General features: G+C 42.8%; 1 long non-coding RNA gene across 2 annotated transcripts in view; it reads right to left on the bottom strand.

Annotated features, from left to right (window-relative positions):
- Positions 1 to 1,717: 1,717 nt before the first annotated feature.
- The window catches only part of LOC135966315 (uncharacterized), a 44,275-nt gene continuing 26,746 nt past the window's right edge, over positions 1,718 to 19,246 (bottom strand). For both annotated transcript variants that reach the window (XR_010579555.2, XR_010579556.1), the window contains exon 3: positions 1,718 to 1,934. This is a non-coding gene — a long non-coding RNA (uncharacterized lncRNA). The remainder of the gene's footprint in view (positions 1,935 to 19,246) is intronic.

The following is a 19,246-nucleotide window of genomic DNA, read 5'->3' as shown; positions in this document are numbered from 1 at the left end:
CATTTCTGCTGCTCTTACCCGAAGTCTTTTGTGTGGCTTCAGTGAGGTGGCAGCTGGGGCTGGAACATTCAGCATGGCTTTGCTCATTTGTCTGGCACCACGGTGCGGATGGTTGGAAGGCTCTCTCCACATGACCTCTCCACACAGCTAACTTGGGCTTTGCATGGCAGCTGGGTCTCAAGAGTGAGCATTCCACAAGAAGTCCTTCTTTCCCATCCCGGACACAAAAGGATACAGTCATGGGTCACTCAATGACAGGGATACATTCTGAGAAGTGTACAGTTAGGCAATTTCATTATTGTATGAACATCATAGAGTGTACTCTATGACAAACCTAGATGGTCTAGGCTGGGAGTAATAGGCTGTATCACACAGCCTAGGTGTAGACCTAGGCTACATAATACAGCCTACTACACCTAGGCTATCTGATACAGCCTATTGCTCCCAGACTACAAAACTGTACAGCACGTGATTGTACTGAATACAGTAGGCAATTTTAGCATAATGGTAAGTATTTGTGTATCTAAACATATTTAAACATAGAAAAGGCACAGGAAAAATACAGTATTAAAATCTTATGGAACCACTGTCATATACATGCAGTCCATCATTGATTGAAATGTCATTATGTGATGCATGACTGTACCTACGATTGCATTATATTAAATTCTAGAAAATGCAAACTAATCTATAGTAGCAGAGAGCAGATCAATGACTGGGGACAAGGGTGGGGAGTAGAGAGAAATGGATTATATATACAAGGGCATGAGGAAGCTTTTGGAGGTGATAAGTGTGTTCATTATCTTGATTGTGGTGATGGTTTTGCAGATATACAATTATATCAAAACTCATTAAATTATGCAGTTTATTGTATATCAGTTATACCTCAATAAATCTTTAATAGAAAAATAATAATATGCAAAAATATTGAAAATATGTTTTCTACTGCAAAGAGCTGCCCAAAATAAGTATATATATTTGTTTTGGGCAGCTTTTTGCAGCAGAAAACATATTCTTGAGTTTCACCATTTATAAGCCTTACAAATACTAAGACATGTATTGGCAAAATCTGTTGACACATCAACCTAGACAGAGAAGATATTGCTTTTCAGTTTATTGCACGAACCTCTTCAGCATCATGTGACATCCCATCAATACATTGATTGATATTGTATTCCCTGAGAGTGAAACCTTTCCAATCCCTCATACTGCATCTTGTCCTGGCAGTTTACTCACTGAAATTTTACAGGCATTATTAGATTCTCACCACCTGTGTGGCCTTCCCTTTTCTGGCCAATAATGTCTGCTACTAGATCTTGCTTCCTGTGCCTGAGGGTGACTTTTTAACAAAACTTTTCCACTCTTTGAGATTCCAATTGCCATTTAAAATAGCCTCTTACCGGGCCAGGCGCGGTGGCTCAAGCCTGTAATCCCAGCACTTTGGGAGGCCGAGACGGGTGGATCACGAGGTCAGGAGATCGAGACCATCCTGGCTAACACGGTGAAACCCCGTCTCTACTAAAAATACAAAAAAAACTTAGCCGGGCGAGGTGGCAGGCGCCTGTAGTCCCAGCTACTCGGGAGGCTGAGGCAGGAGAATGGCGTGAACCCGGGAGGCGGAGCTTGCAGTGAGCTGAGATCCGGCCACTGCACTCCAGCCTGGGTGACAGAGCGAGACTCCGTCTCAAAAAAAAAAAAAAAAAAAAAAAAAAAAATAGCCTCTTACCTTACCAATAGCAGTGGCCTGTAGGTCAGTGTTTTCAGTGGGCCAGGCCACTGTTGCACTTGTGAGTTGTTTGCCACAGAGGCACGTGGGTGGGGCGGGGGTAGGACCATGTGGATCACCAGCCTTCACGAAGCTCATTGAGGAGTGGCTTTCATCACAAGGAGCAGCTTCTCTGTGTCCTGAAGATTGTCGTCTTAGTCACTTCTGGCTGTTATAAGAAAAATACCGTAGATTAGGTGGCTTAAACAGTATTTATTCCTCAAAGTTCTTGAGGCTGGAAGTCTGAGATCAGGATGCCAGCATGGATGGGTTCTTGGTAAGAACTCTTTTCCAAGTTTACAAATGGCTGCCTTCTTGCTGTATTCTCATGTAACACAGGGAGAGAGGGTATCTCTCTCAGTGTCCGTTTTTATAAGGGCACCAATCCCATTTATGAGGGCTCCACCCTCACGACCTAATCACCTCCCAAAGCCCCCACCTCCAGATACTATTACACTGGGGTCAGGTTGGGTTTCATATGTGAATTTTGGCCAGAGACACAGGCATTCAGTCCATAGAAACTGTAATTCCTCATTGATGACTTCAATTTCAGGTCCTGTGTGTGATTTTCCATCACTGATTTTACCAGGACTGTCTATAGGTCTAGACCTGGAACTTTCCTCCATCATATCATACCTCATCTTCACAACTCACCACATGACCCTCAAAAGAAACTGTAAACACAAATGTTAATAAAATACAAAATAAAAAGCACAAGAACTCTGAGTACTGTGGCTCACACCTATAATCCCAGCAGTTTGGGAAACCTAGGCAGGTAGAACACCTGAGGTTGGGAGTTCGAGACCCACCTAGCCAACATGGTGAAACGCTGTCTCTACTAAAAATACAAAAATTAGCCAGGCGTGGTGGCATGCGCCTGTAATCCCAGCTACTCTCCTGGAGGCTGAGGCAAGATAATCGCTTGAACCCGGGAGGCAGAGGTTGCAGTGAGCCGAGATCATGCCACTGCACTCCAGCCTGGGCAACAGAGTGAGACTCCATCTCAAAAAAAAAAAAAGAAAAGAAAAGAAAATGAAACACAAAACACAAAATTTCACATTACAAGTCTCTTATCCGTTCAGTCTATTTTGCAGTGTTTTCAATGACAGCAAAGAGTCAAGGTGAGGTAGCTGGGTCACAGAGGGTGAAAATTTCAGTCTTAAAATTTCTCTCTGAGTTTCTATTACACCAGTAGAGCTCATTTGCTCCTATAAACCAGTCAGCAGCAAGTAAGGGGAGGCTCTGCAAGGTCACGTGGGAGGGAGAAGCTCATGCCATCATCCTACTCTCTTCATTTCCGGGCAATTCGGAATTTGCTTGTTATCCACAGCCTCCTTCCACAGCCTCCTTGTCTTGACTCAATGGACTCATCTGAGAATGGACTCAACAGAGTGGACATTGCTCTCCAGCACACTGTCACAGGGGCTGTGACAGTGAGTTTTAGGTGCCAGCTTGGCTAGGCTGTGGTCTTCAGCTACTCAATCAAACACTAACTAGTTGTTGCTGTGAAGGTATTTTGCAGATGTGGTTAAAGTCTATGTATTAGTCCATTTTCATACTACTACAAAGATACTACTTGGGACTGGGTAATTTATAAAGGAAAGAGGTTTAATGGACTCACAGTTCCACATCGCTAGGGAGGCCTCAGAAAATTTACAATCATAGCAGAAGGCAAAGGGGAAGCAAGGCACGTCTTACATGGCAGCAGGAGGAAGAGCGAGCAGGAGAAAGTGCCACTTATCAAATAACCAGATCTTATAAGAATTTACTCATCATCATGAGAAGAGCATGAGGGAAACCGCCCCCATGATCCAATAACCTCCCACCAGGTCCCTCCCTCAACCCAAGGGGATTACAATTTGGATTACAATCAGAGATAAGATTTGGGTGGGGACACAGCCAAACCATATTAGTCTATATAATCAGTTTATTTTAAACAAGGAAGATTATATTAGATCGTCTGGATGGGCCTGATTTAATCAGTTGAAGAACTTTAAGAGCAGAACTGAGGCATCCCCAAGGAAGGGGAAATTCTTTTTTTTTTTTTTTAATTATACTTCAAGCTCTAGGGTACATGTGCACAACGTGCAGGTTTGTTACATATGTATATATGTGCCATGTTGGTGTGCTGCACCCATCAACTCGTCAGCACCCATCAACTCGTCATTTACATCAGGTATAACTCCCAATGCCATCCCTCCCCACTCCCCCCTCCCCACAATAGGCCCCAGTGTGTGATGTTCCAGGAAGGGGAAATTCTAACTGTAGGACTATGGCTTCAGCTCCTGCACCTGGGGTTCCAGGCTTCCTTCCTCATGGTCTGCCCTACGGATATCAAACTTGTCTAGTCAGTCCCCACAATGGCTTAAGCCAATTCCTTGCAATACATGTCTTAATATATAAAACTTACTGATTCTGTTTCCCTAGTGGAACCCTGATTGCCTGATTAATTCCAGGGCTAAAAGACCTTTAACAAAATTGCAAACAGTGTTGCTATGTTGAAGTCCTTTACTGCATACACAAACATAACATGGCACACAAATTTAAGTTATGATGTGGGCTCCTTTTGCAATAACAAGTTTTCATGGAACTGGGTTCTGTGGAACTCTAGTCTAGAAACTGGTTCAAAATTACAGTTCTGGGCCACTCATTGGCCCCCCTTCTCCATTCAGATCCAGTATTCTTTCTGATTTGGCTCATTCTCTAGTGTTTAGTTCATTATCTGAGCCCTGCTTTGCAGGATGTTTTAAATAAGCAACTCTCCCAGTTCTTCGTGGTCCAGGGACTCTCTCCTATCCTATTACCCTGCTCCTCCTGCCCTTGAAAACCAATCCCCAAAAGACTATCATGGGACCCAAATAGAAACTCAAGCTCTCCTTTCCTCATGTGGAAAACAAACATAATGATTCTTTTCCTGTCCAGCTTGTTAGGACTGCCATGAATCAAATGTGATAAAGGATTGTTTTGAAAATGTAAAGTCATGGGGCCGGGCACGGTGGCTCACGCCTGTAATCCCAGCACTTTGGGAGGCCGAGGCGGGCGGATCACAAGGTTAGAAGATCGAGACCATCCTGGCTAACACGGTGAAACCCCGTCTCTACTAAAAATACAAAAAATTAGCCGGGCGTGGTGGTGGGTGCCTGTAGTCCCAGCTACTCGGGAGGCTGAGGCAGGAGAATGGCATGAACCCAGGAGGCGGAGCTTGCAGTGAGCCAAGATTGCACCACTGCACTCCAGCCTGGGCAAGAGTGAGACTCTGTCTCAAAAACAAAAAAAAAAAAAGAAAATGTAAAGTCATAAAGATAGATCATCATTATCTTTATAATTATCTTAATTATTATTTGGTACTAAACCCAGCAATTATTCTCTTCCTGCCCACACCTCCTTTCTTTTCTTTTCTTTTTTTTCTTTTTTTGAGATGGAGTCTCGCTGTCTAGCCCAGGCTGGAGTACAGTGGTGTGATCTCGGCTCACTGCAAGCTCCACCTCCCAGGTTCACGCCATTCTCCTGCCTCAGCCTCCCGAGTAGCTGGGACTACAGGCACCCGCCACCACACCTAGCTATTTTTTTTGTATTTTTAGTAGAGATGGGGTTTCACTGTGTTAGCCAGGATGGTCTCAATCTCCTGACCTCGTGATCCGCCTGTCTCAGCCTCCCAAAGTGCTGGGATTACAGGCATGAGCCACCAAGCCCGGCCTTCCACACCTCCTTCCTAAGAGAATTTGCCTTCATCATAAACCAAGGTGGTGTTAAGCCACTACATTTATATCAGGTAGTGCTGAGAAGATAGATTACTAAAAACGTTGGTTTTCTTCAAGAATTGGCTATAGTTCTACACTCAGGATCCATCCGTTAGGGCTCTTGAGTTGTAAATTTCAGACACTTCAACCACATTGACTAAAGAAAAATAACATCGATCTCATAAACTGAAAATTCATAGTTGACTCTCACCACTAACGATTACATGATACTAGAGGTCATAGCCAATGAGAGAGGGAGAGAGCGAGAGTGAGAGAAAGAGAGAAGGAAAACATTGGAAGGGAAGAGATTAAACTATCATCATTTACCTAGGAAAATCAACAGGATTAGCAGGAAAATTATTAGAACTTAGAAACAGCATTGCCAGATACAAGATTAGCCCATAAAAATCAATAGTATTTCTTTATACTAGCAATAAATCAATAGAAAAAATGAGACACAAATTTTTTTAACATTTTAATGTCTCTAAAATTGGGATGCATCTTACATTGATAGCATCTTAGATTTGAATAAATACAGAATAGAAAATAAGACACCATTCACAACAGCCACAGATGTTTTAGTGTTTTGGAAATAACAAAGGCCCTCTGTGGAAAAAAACTTTAAAATTCTAGTAAAGGAAACAGAAGATACTCCTAATGTTTGAAGTGACTTTCTATGTTCTTGACAGGATGATTTAATATTATAAAGATGTTGATTCTCTCCAAATTAACCTATAAATTCAATGCAACCTCAATAAAAATTCCATACAAATTTTTAGAGGAACTCAGTAAACTAAAATTCTATATAACTTAAAGACCTCAATATGAAAGATAAAGACTATAAAGTTAATAAAACAAAATGTAGGCTGTGTGCAGTGGCTCATGCCTGTAATCGTAGCACTTGGGAGGTTGAGGCAGGAGGATTGCTGGTATCCAGGTGTTTGAGGCCAGCCTGAGCAACATAGTAAGACCCCATCGCTACAAAAAATCAAAAAGTAGCCAGACATAGTGGTGCATACCTGTAGTTCCAGCTACTCGGGAGACTGAGGTAGGAGCATCACTAGAGCCTGAGAGTTCAAGGCTTCAGTAAGCCATGATTGTGCCACTGCACTCCAGCCTGGGCAACGGAGTGAGGTTCTGTCTCTAAATAAATAAATAAATAAATAAAATGTAGAAGAATATCATTGTGACATGGAGCCAGTGTTTTGCAATCTTCTTTTAATTATCACCTAAAACTCATAAAAACTCCTAAGAAGTTTTTTTAAAGACTCTTTTTTCATAAATGCAACCCTCCAGAGGGGATGTTAACGCCAGTTATGTTGGTTTCCTATATATATATATACACACATATATATAGTGCATACATAGATATAGATACCTGTGCTTTAAACATAAACGAATTGGTTTTTTTCACCTCCCAAGAACCAATTTTCACCCTCATGGGGGGCAAACCCCCCTACAAGGCTGGAAATTCATGCATGCACAGGGGTAAGAAAAAACTTGAAAAAAAAATCCAGACACATAAACCATAAGGCAAAAATTGACAAGTTTGATTTCTCTATTAGTTTCCTCTTGCTGCCATGCAAATTACCACAAACTGATCGACTCTAATTTATTATCTCACAGTTCTGCAGGTTGAACCCAGTGGGCTCAGTTGGGCACTTTTCTTAGGCTCTCACCAGGCTAATATCAAGGTGCCAGATGGTATGGGCTCTTATTTGGAAGCTTTGGAGGAGAATCTGCTTCCGGGCTCCTTCCGGTTGTTGGCCAAATTCAGTTCCCGGCAACTGTGGGACTAAGGCCCCTGTTTCCTTGCCGGCTGCCAGCCCAGGGGCTTACCAGCTTCTAGAAGCCGTAGCCAATGCTTGGTTCATGACCTCCTTCCTCAGTCTTTCCAGCCAGCAACATTCAGTCAAGCCCTTCTCATGATTCACATCTGTTTGCTCCTTCTCCTTCATCTGTCCTCCTACATCTCTCAGATGCCAGTTGGAGACATTTCACTGCTTTTAAGGACTCAAGTGATGAGATTGAGTTTACCCAAATAATCCAGGATAATCTCCCTGTTTTAAAGTCCGTAACCTTATATACATCAGCTAAGTTTCTTCTCTGCAGTACCTAGGTTAGTGTTTGATTAGATAATCAGAGAAACGGAATCTTGGGATGACATCTTTAGAATTCTGCAGACCAAAAGAAAAAAAAATAGAATTCTGCAGGCCAGAATTCCATTAAAATTAAGGATCTCTGATCCACAAAGGACTCACCGTGGACAAAGCTAATGGGTAGATGAAAGAAAAGGGGAAATATCTTCAATTTCTAAAACCAGCAAGGGGTTAAATATCATACTACATATGGAACACTTGTGAACCAACAAGAAGAAAGCAGCCCCAGTAGAAAAATGGGTGAGGAATATGAATAGGCAGTTTATAGAAGGGGTAACCCCAAATACTTACAGGTATATGGAGAGACGTTGCAAGTTATTGGTGATTAACAAAATGCCAATTAAAAAAATACGAGACTAGGTACGGTGGCCCACGCCTCTAATCCCAGCACTTTGGGAGGCCTAGGCAGGAGCTGAGTCCAGGAGCTGGAGACCCGCCTGGGCAACATGTTGAGACCCCCATCTCTACAAAAATTTTAAAACTTAGCTGAATGTGGTGGTGCACACCTGTGGTCCCAGCTACTGGGGAGGCTGTGGTGGGAGGATCATTGAGCCCTGGGGGTCAAGGCTACAGTGAACCATGTTCATACTACTGTACTCCAGAGTGCGACCCTGTCTCAGAAAAGTAAAATAATAAAAATATGACATATTGCCTTTTTAAATTTGACCAGCAAAAATTAGAAACCTGAATAATGCTAAGTGCTAGTGGCAAATAGAACCACAAGAACCCTTGGGTGGCAAATACAGATACAAGAACCCTCGCCATTGGAAATGCAGACTGACATCCATTACCCAGAGAAATTAGCCATTACTTAGTCAAATCAAGTGCCTCCTCGGACCCAGCAATCCCACTGCTAATGTTATGACCCAAGGAAATTGTTACATAGCTCCACAGGAGACACATACAGCATGTTCATTGCTGTCAGGGGATTTTGTGGTGGTGGTTGTGGGGTATGGATACGGAAAAACACAGTGAATACACACCATGGAGAAGTATGCAGTAATGAGAAGCAGTGGGAAAGCTGTTAACCACAGTAGCATCATGGATAGACCTCAGAGACATGGTGCTCAGTGACAAAAGTAAAAGAAAGAAGATATGATAAAATTATTTGAAAAAATTAGAAAGGCTTACAACCACTGCAGACAAAGTTCCATATTAACCATTTTAGAGTGATTGCCCATAGGAAGAAATGGGGAAAGGGGAGAGGGGTAAGAGTTAATTGGAGATGAAGAGATTTTGCATACAGTGCCATGATCTGAGGATGATGATGAACTCAGCCTTCTGCACAGATGTCTAGTTCTTTAAAAAGGCAGTAGGCAGAGATGGGTTCAGGCACAGCTTCACCCAGGCCTCAGGCAATGCCACCAGGCTCCATCTCTCTGCTCTATGTCATCTGGAACTGGTTCTACCCTCAGTTTGGCTTGGACAGGAGTAGAATTTGATTAACTATGATTTTCAAGGCAAATATGTGCTCCGCTTAATTGAGTATTCCTACTTACTAGCCCATACCTAGACTTGTGGTAGAAGATATAACATTTATTAGTGGTCTTTCCTGCCTTAGTAATTTTAGCCTATTTGCATGTGACTAAGGTGTCTGGCATGTCCTTTTGAACAGTTGTGGTCATCTTCTCAAAACTAACAGTACAAACATTAAGCTGTGGGTAAAAACATCTATGCTGATAAAAGATCTCCCTTGCATGTGGTTATGTTCTAATTAAGGACTTGAGATAAGCTCGTTTACTTATTTTCCAACAAGTGAGGAGAGAAGTATGAGTGAATGTTCATTCCATAGGGACTCTAGCTTAGTCATAATTAAAGCTTTCATGAAAACGTTCCTCTTCCAGTGTGACTTTTATTAGTGATGGTATTGGGGGAAGGCCTGCTTCAAGTCTCACCCTCAATGAGCTCCATGAAGTTCCCACCCCTGATACCCTTCAAAAGTAATTTATCTTCCTGATGAGTTGGGAGTGGACCAGGGCATCCCTGGCTCTGTCCTTCCCTTTATTTTTCACTCAGTAGCCTCCGGCAGCATCATTGTCCTTGACTGTTGCATTAGTGTCCTAGGACTGCCAAAACAAGTTACCACAAACTGGATGCCCTAAAACAAATAAATGCATTCTCTCACAGTCCTGGAGGCTGTAAGTGCGAAATCAAGGTTGTCAGCAGAGTTGGTTCCTTCTGGAAGCTTCTGAAAGATTCTAGGAGAATCTGTTCCATGCCTCTCCACTGGCTTCTGAGGGCTCCCAGCAAGCCTTGGCCTTCCTTGGCTCATAGCTGCATCCCTCCAATCTTCTCCCATCTTGGCATGGCTTCTTCTCCATGAATGTCTCTTGGTGATCTCTTATTGTAAAGACACTAGTCATTGAATCTAAGGCTCACCCTGATCCAGAATGCCCCATCTTAACTAATCCATCTTAACCCTATTTCCAAATAAAGTAACATTCTGAGACCCAGGTTGATGTGAATTTGGGGGGATACTACAATCCAAAACAATGATCTAGGCCTGCATTCACCCAGGCCTGCATGGGTGAATTGGCCTAATGCAGAGTGAAGGTGGGCACGTACGGATTAGTAAGCTGTTGGGTGGGACATAGGCCATCCATCTGCTATCGCTTCATCAATAATAAAGGTCAGAAGGGAGTTCTGACAAATCTCTGCCTTCTGCAGTCAGCAAAACACCTTGTGCTCCAGTGAGAAGAAGTGAGGAAGAACAGCAGCTTGCTTTGAGGCCCCTTTAAGACCCTGAGGTCCTCCAGGTGCCCCCCTAGCCATCCATCTGGGAGCAATCAACATTCTCCAGCTTCCCTGCGTGGTTCATGCAGTTGAATTATGCAGCTACCAACCCCAGCATGTGAGCAGAATTTCTAACCAAAACCCTTACCCTGCAACAGAGAGGCGTATCCAAGGAGACTGGCAGGTAAATGCCAATGTGATAAATCAGGATCTTGATGCTGCATTTTTATTGCCTTTTTCCTCTGAAGGGACTTCTGTGCTTGCCTCTCGGCAGACTTGTTACAGATGTCATCAAAACTTGGGGGGCTGCCGGGGGCGGTGGCTCAAGCCTGTAATCCCAGCACTTTGGGAGGCCGAGACGGGCGGATCACGAGGTCAGAAGATCGAGACCATCCTGGCTAACACGGTGAAACCCTGTCTCTACTAAAAAAATACAAAAAACTAGCTGGGCGAGGTGGCGGGCGCCTGTAGTCCCAGCTACTTGGGAGGCTGAGGCGGGAGAATGGTGTAAACCCGGGAGGTGGAGCTTGCAGTGAGCTGAGATCCGGCCACTGCACTGAGCCTGGGCGACAGAGCGAGACTCCGTCTCAAAAAAAAAAAAGAAAAAAGAAAAAAGAAAAAAAGGAAAAACTTGGGCGGCACCTGAATGAGAATATCACCCCATGAGGTTCCAGAATTGTTGGGATATAATCCTCTTATTCCGGAAAACCAATTCCAGCTCCCTGCTGAAGATTTGGCTTGGTTGGGAGTGATGAGGGAATCGTTACTACCACAGAATCATCTCTCGAATCTTCCTTTCTGTGCAGCTTCAAAAAGACTATTTTGAAGATATTTGCATATGCCTTCATTTTAGGGTCACTAAAAAGATTCCACCTAACCAAGCATAGGAACTTAGTCCACTTATAAGCCCAGAAAACAAAGATGGTGGCAATATTTTTACAATAGTTAATATCAGAAAATTGGAGTTGAGTGTCTGGAGTTGAGCAGAGGAAATCCACATTTGAACTAACAGTAAAAAAAATAATAATAAATATCCTTGGCCCTCAGCTCATATTATAGGTGTTGGATCATCCCTTCTCTGACTCTAACATCAAGTTTACAAGGATTTTTCCTTCTTTTAATTCCCCATCCGGCCGTGGTCTGGTGCAGGGAGTGTCTTCACCACCATGTGTCACTGCTTTGTCATTGATAGTTTTTTCTACTGAACTTGTGTAAATGAAGAAGCAACTGGGAACTTCCAGTGTGTGTTCTGACCCTGCAAGTGGGCCACTAGTGGTGTCCTGAGCCCTGAAAACCTGTAACCTGACAAAATTGCTAGTTCTGGTAGAACGTGTTATTGTATACATGTTGCTTAAAATAAAGCCAATCTCACTGGTATCTCATCAAAACCAGTCAGCCTACTGTGCATTCTAGAGGATTTCTTCTAGAGAAAAAAAATGCAAGAGCATTGTCTCAGGGATGTGACCCATCCTCACTCAATACAATTAACAGTCTCCTTGGGAAAAATTTCAAATGCAGGGGAACACATTGACAAGCCCTTGAACCGCATGGGAGCGGGAGAAGGTTGGCTCTGAAGTCTAAGCAAAGATGTGCAACATCTAAATTACCTGAGAAAATCCTTTAAATGCTCATCAGGTACACAGTCCTCCTCCTGCTTCTCTACAAAGGGCTAGCATGATTAGTTTTCCCTCCAATATTGGAGCAGATTTCTGTTTCTTTGGTTGTCCCCAAAGATGAAACAGCAGGCTTGTACTTGGAAGATATTTCATATAATGCTGTATCTTTTAGGCACTTTAAGTGCAGAGGCAGGATGCTCACACCACACAAGGTGCATGGAAAGTAAGACTAGGGGAAGAGTTGAATCTCTTCTCTCCCTCTGGGATGTAGACTCTGACCTTTTACTTGTCCTCCATAAACATGTGGAACCCCTGCTTGTTTTACCCTGCACCCACTATGGTTTTCCACTTGCTAACTTGATCAAGGATGCCTTTCTCCACCTTCTCCACTGCCTGTCTCCTACTCAGCTTATGTGTCACCTCCTCCACGAAGCCTCTCGAATCAGCCTCCTTTGCAAAGCTGGGTTATATGACCCTCCTCTGTATCCCATAGGATCCTGCTTGTCTCTCTATCATTATGCCCTATTTCATTAGAGAGTTTCTGTTTCTGCCTCATTACACGGTGAGCTCCTGAGGACTGTAGCTGCATATCACTCATCTCAATATTGCCACATACATTGGCATCTAGAAAGTGCTGGGTAAATGTTGAATAAGCAAACAAATGGTTGGCTTTCAAGGATGGCTAGGGTTGAAATAGATTGATAGGGTATTCTGGGCAGGAACAAAACTATGTGCCTGGCACAGAGTAAATTTTCAAAAAAAGGTGAGTGCTACTATTGTTTGTAGTGCTTCCTAGAGAAATGGAAAGACTGATACGGCCCCACAAGCACTTCTTGAGTGAAGAATCAGATCCAGGCAAGTTTTTTTGTTTTTGTTTTTGTTTTGTTTTGTTTTTTTTGCTAACTGGCCCCAAAAGCACTTCTTGAGTAGAAGAATCCGATCCAGGCAAGTTTTTGTTTTTGTTTTTGTTTGCTAACTGTGATGATAGTGACATGGGGCCAGCTCCCTCAGTGAGGTTACTGAAGTCCTTGAAGACTCACAGACTGGTATATGTCAACAGGAGGTGGGCAGAACCAACTTGCAGGGACTCAGTTGCATTTCCCTAAGCCGGTGTACAAACAGAAATGCTGATTGATTTTTCTATTCACCACAGGAATCATAGCTCCTTTCTGCAAAGTAGACCCATTTGTTTCTCCCAGGCAGGCCTTCAAAGGAGGCTCTAAACTTGAGAGAAGTTCGCTCAGTCATCAAATGATTGAAGTGACAGGGATCTGTGGTTCTTGAGAAACATGCCTATTCTAAGGCCAGGTGCAGTGACTCACACCTGTAATCCCAGCACTTTGGGAGGCTGAGGTGGGAGGATCACTTGACCCCAGGAGTTCAAGACCAGCCTGGGCAACATAGTGAGACCCTCACCTCTACCAAAAAAAAAAAAAAAAAAAAAAAAATTTAAACAATTAGCCAGGTGTTTGTGGTGCACACTTACTGTAATTCCAGCTACTTGGGAGGCTGAGGTGGGAGGGTCGCTTGAGCCCAGAAGTTCAACCAGCCTGGGCAATGTAGTGAAACCTCATCTCTACAAATTAAAAAAGTAATCAGGTAGCTTGAGATAGACAGAAAGAACCTCTCCTCACCCGAGAAGGCCAACATTTTTGTGTGTGTTTTCTCTGTCTCTGCTTTCCGTGAATATCTATGCCCCTTACACCCCTTCTGGACTCTTCCTTTAGGCATGTTAATGAATTAGTCTGGTCTTAATTGTGCCTGGGAGCCATTTCCAGGTTAAAAGAAAAAAAAAAAAGACTATGTCTTTCAGGAGTTCACCCTTGTAGGAAACACACACTTGTAAAAATAATTTCAAAATAAGGAAAGTGCCACAGGAAAGGTATCTTTGGAACCAGAAAGAGTGGGAAAAGGGAAAAAGAGCAAAATCAAAAGAGCTGGGTGTGACTAATACTAACATAAACCAAGAATAAAATTCTAAGTCCACAACTGGCCAATGGACCCCCTCCTCTTGGCCGAGGGCATTCTAAAATTAACCTGAAAAGCTAGTTCGAGCCATGATGGGAAGTGAGGGTCAGACATGCCTCATTATATCCTCCTCTCATTGGAATTCAGGCACAGCTAACCAGCATAAACATAAAAAGAAAGACCTTAATACAAATAGAGTAGACTCTTTTACTTCTGATAAGAAATATTTTCTATTGATTTCATCTGCATAATGGGAACCTTGGTCACCACAAACCCTCATCTTAACCCAGACATTCCCTTCCATTGACTCTAGGTCTTTAGATAATAACTCTTTCAACCAATTGTCAACTAGAAAATTCTTGAATCTATCTATGACCTGGAAGCCCACTCCCTTCACTTTGATTGCCCCCCCCTTTTCCAGACTGATCTTATGCATATTGATTGATTGATGTCTTATATCTCCCTAAAATGCATAAATCCAAGATGTAGCCCGACCACCTTGGACACATGTTCTCAGGATCCCCTGGGGCTGTGTGATGAGCCATTGGTCACTCATATTTGATTCAGAATAAATCTCTTCAAATATTTTACAGAGTTTGACTTTTTTCATCAACACCAACTAGGCCAACTTGGGGGCCTTGGAAACCTGAAGCCTAATTAGGCAGATAAGAGTTCAAAGGAGAAGACAGATTCCAGGGCATATTTTTGGACGTAGAGTATGAACTGAGTGATAGACCAAATTGTGGACGGAGAGGAAATTGGAGAAAGTCAATGATAACCATTGGGCTGCCCCTGATAAATTCTGCTGCCTCCCAGGTGTGGAAGAATTGGTGATGAAGGTAGAATTTCCAGAAGATATATTTGACTAAGGCTTCTGGGTAGTAGAAATGTTTGAATCTATAGCAACTATCTCATTCATGCTTCTATCATTGCCCATGAAATGTTTTTCCCTGGTGGCAATTGGGAGAGTAAACAAAAATGTTGCCAGAAGCAGAGGTATAACAACTATTGGATCAGAATCAGACAAAGCCAGGCTTGAGCCCTCACCTAATGGCTTAGAGGCCATCATTTCTCTGAGCCTTAGGGGACAATAACAATATCCTAAAGGCTGGTGAAGATAAAATTAATAACAGCAAACATTTGAGCACTTACCAGGCACATGTACCATCTCAAGTGGCTTACATGGACCAACTCATTTAATCCTCACAACCCTCTATGGTAAGTGCTGTTATGATCACCCTTGCTCTGATAAGGAAACTGAAGTTAAGTGAGTTCCCCAGGGTCACACAGCTGTGCCTCTAACGTCTATCCCACAAACTGTAGATAACTTGCAGAAACCAAAAAGTGACTGAGGCAGGTGTATCAATTAGAGGTTTATTTATTCAAGGTTGAGGACACACCAAGGAAAAACACATGAGTCATCAAGGTACGTGTGGCCCATGCTTTTCCCAAAAGCAGCTTTGGGAACTACAGTGTTTGCAGGCGAGAGAACAAGCAGGAGGGGAAAAAAGGGAGGGAGGGTAGACAGTGAGGCACACAGTTGCATTTTTGAAAGGCTCTGGTTGGCCTCTGTAAATCTACATTTTACATGCTAAAAGAGAATAGAGGAAAAAAATCAATTATGCATTGTCTTGTGCTCAGTAAATCTATATTTCACCTAAGGTAAAGTAAACATGTGAAAGGCGAGAGGAGAGGAAATGTGGCTATGACAGGGGTTGTGAAATTACAGCTATCTGAGAACAAAAGGAAGACAGTGTTGGTGACTCCATGCCCAGGCTTAACTTTCCCTTTGGCATGGTGAGTGTGGGGTCCTGAGATCTATTTTTCTTTCACATTTACAAATGTTAGTTAATGGTAATTATTTCTCAAAGCCTGTCACACTGCAGGAAGCATTTTTTTTGTTTTTGTTTGTTTTTTAAGACAGAGTCTTGCTCTGTCACCCAGGCTGGAGTGCAATGGCATGATCTCAGCTCACTACACCCTCCACCTCCCGGGTTCAAGAGATTCTCCTGCCTCAGCCTCCTGAGTAGCTGGGATTACAGGCACACCATGCCCAGCTAATTTTTGTATTTTTAGTAGAGATGGGGTTTCACCATGTTGGCTGATGTCGAACTACTGACCTCATGATTCACCCACCTCTGCCTCCCAAAGTGCTGGGATGACAGGCCAGGAGGTTTATTTGTTATTATTTTGAATTCTTAATACAATGCCAAGAGGTAGAAATCAAATCACTCCTTTTTACAGATAAGATAACTGAATTCCAGAGAGCTAGAAGCTAGGTACAGAGCTGGGAGGCAACTGAAAAATTCAAGCCCAGCTCTGTCGCATCCCAGACCTCTCCATTCCACACAGGGCTTTCTGAGGCAAGATCCAGAAGCTGAATTGAAGACCTTAGACTCTGGGTAAGAATTTACCTTCCATTGTTTAATGGGTATAGAGTTTCAGTTTGACAGGATGAAAAGAGTTACAGAGCTAGATGGTGGTGATACTTTACCACATTATGAATATATTTAATACCACTGAAATGCAAGCTGAAAAATGGTTAAGATGGTAAATTTTAGGTAACATGTATTTTAACACAATAAAGATGGAAAAAAATTACTTTCCATAATTCCTTCTACTACTCTGAGAGAAGAAATAATTCTGGCTCCTTCTAAAATCTGAAAGAAAAGAGAGAAAGGCCGGGCGCAGTGACTCAAGCCTGTAATCCCAGCACTTTGGGAGGCCGAGACAGGCGGATCACGAGGTCAGGAGATCGAGATCATCCTGGCTAACACGGTGAAACCCCGTCTCTACTAAAAAATACAAAAAATTAGCTGGGCGCGGTGGCGGGCGCCTGTAGTCCCAGCTACTCGGGAGGCTGAGGCAGGAGAATGGCATAAACCCAGGGAGCGGAGCTTGCAGTGAGCTGAGATCCGGCCACTGCACTCCAGCCTGGGCGACAGAGCGAGACTCCATCTCAAAGAAAAAAAAAAAAAGATTCAGTGTCCCAATAAGGCAGAAGGATGTAGCCAACTACTCAATTATTTGACCTTTGTCTTCTTGGACAAAGAATTTGGCTGATGGCATTTTGCCCAACGCTTCTTGCCCTGCATTGAGCTCCCTCTAACCCAGGGCCTGCTGGTCACTTAGGGCAGCAGGTATCACACTCCAGCAGGCACCAGTCTCTTGCACATGCTGATTAAACACAGATTTCTGGAAATCATGTGTCCTTACCAAGACTTGTACATGAATATTTATAGCTTTATTCATAATAGTCATAAACTGGAAACACCCACGTGTCTAATAAATAGACCAACTGTGGTACATCCTAGAGTACTTCTGAGCGATAGAAAGAACAAACTTGGAATCTATGCAACAGTATGGATAAATCACAACATTAGGCCATGCCGAAAAATCCAGATACGAAAAGATGCATCCTATGTGATATCACTTATGTGAAATTCTATAACAGGCGAACTAATCTATGGTGATAGCGAGCAGATCAGTGCCTACCTTGGGCTGAGGTGGGGAGGTTAGAAGGGAGAGTGACTGCAAAAGGATACAAGGGAATTTTGAGGGGTGATGGAGAAGTTTTATATTGTGATTAGGGTGGTGATTACATGGTTGTATATATTTGCCAAAACTCATAGAACTGTAAACTTAAAAAGGACACCTTTTATTGCATGTAAATTATACATTAATAAAATTGATTTTTAAAGCTAAAAAAGGTTTTAAAAAACAGATCTTGGGCTGCATTTCCAAAGATCCTGATTCAATGGACCTGGGTGAGGCCCAGGAATCTTTATTTTTTTGAGACAGAGTCTCACACTGTTGCCTGGGCTAGAGTGCAGTGGTGTGATCTCGGTTCACTGGAACCCCCACCTCCCAGTCTCACGCAATTCTCCTGCCTCAGCCTCCCAAGTAGCTAGGATTACAGGCGCCCACCACCATGCCCGGCTAATGTTTTGTATTTTTAGTAGAGACGGGGTTTCACTATGATGGCCAGACTGGTCTTGAACTCCTGACCTAGTGATCCGCCCCCACTTGGCCTCCCAAAGTGCTGGGATTACAGGTGTGAGCCACCGTGCCCAGCCCAGGAATCTTTATTTTTAATAAAATACCTCATGTGATTCTAATGCAGGTAGTCAAAGGCCACACTTAGAGAATCATTACCCTGGAGGGTTTAAGGAAAACCAAATCCAGGGTCCCTAGAAAGGGTTATAGCTAATTGTTAAACTTTCCCTCCTTGTACCTGCAAACTTTTGCATTGTCAGTCAATAAATATTTATTGAACTGTTGAGGACTATGAACAACATTTGGCTGTGTGGTAGAAAGATAGATAAGATACCATTTCAGCAAACTAGATGAAGAGGTAGGACTGCTTCATTAAAAGAGGAATAAGTAGTCCAATTCCCTTCCTATTCTTTTTTGTCATTGTAGTTCTTAACCTCAAGGGCACAGAGTCCTTGGTTTATGACACTCTCCCAACATTGATCCATGAAAGCCTCTCTTTTACTTAAATAATTTATTTTAGTATTAAGAATTTAAATGTAAGGCTAGGCACAGTGGCTCTTGCCTGTAATCTCTGCACTTTTGGGAGGCCGAGGTGGGTGGATCACCTGAGGTCAGGGGTTCGAGACCAGCCTGGCTAAAGTGATAAAACCCCATCTCTACTAAAAATACAAAAATCAGTCAGGCATGGTGGCACACACTTGTAATCCCAGCTACTTGGGAGGCCGAGTCAGGAGAATCACTTGAACCCGGAGTGGGGGTTGCAGTGAGCCGAGATCAGGCTGCACTCCAGCCTCAGCAACGGAGCGGGACTCTGTCTCAAAAAAAACAAAACAAACAAACAACAAAAAAAAAAACTTGAAAACTTTTAAGAAAAAAATAGGTTAACTTTCTAATTTCAGGGTAAGAAAAGGTTTTTCTTAAACAAGACACATAAAGCATCAACCGTAAATGTAAGGTTGATAAATATGATTACATTAAAATTGAGCTTCTACAAAAGAACATCTTAAAGAAAATGAAAACACGATTTACAAACTAAGAGGAGAAATTTGCAACACATGTATCTGACAGGATTAATATTAAGAATACATGAAGAACTCCTGGATGTTCGGTTTGTGTATCCAACTGTGTATTTGACATCTTCATTTGACATATTCAAATTATAAAACTAAGCTACGAGTACCAACCCACCCAAAACCTGTTCTCTCACCATCGTTCTCATTAGTTAACAGCAATCCCATCATTTTAGTTGGACAGGCAAAAAACCTTGGC

Source organism: Macaca fascicularis, chromosome 11 (genome assembly GCF_037993035.2).
Source record: "Macaca fascicularis isolate 582-1 chromosome 11, T2T-MFA8v1.1".
In the NCBI taxonomy this organism is placed as follows: domain Eukaryota; kingdom Metazoa; phylum Chordata; class Mammalia; order Primates; family Cercopithecidae; genus Macaca; species Macaca fascicularis.
Note: the sequence above shows the minus strand (reverse complement) of the source record. Positions and strands in the feature narration are given on the sequence as shown.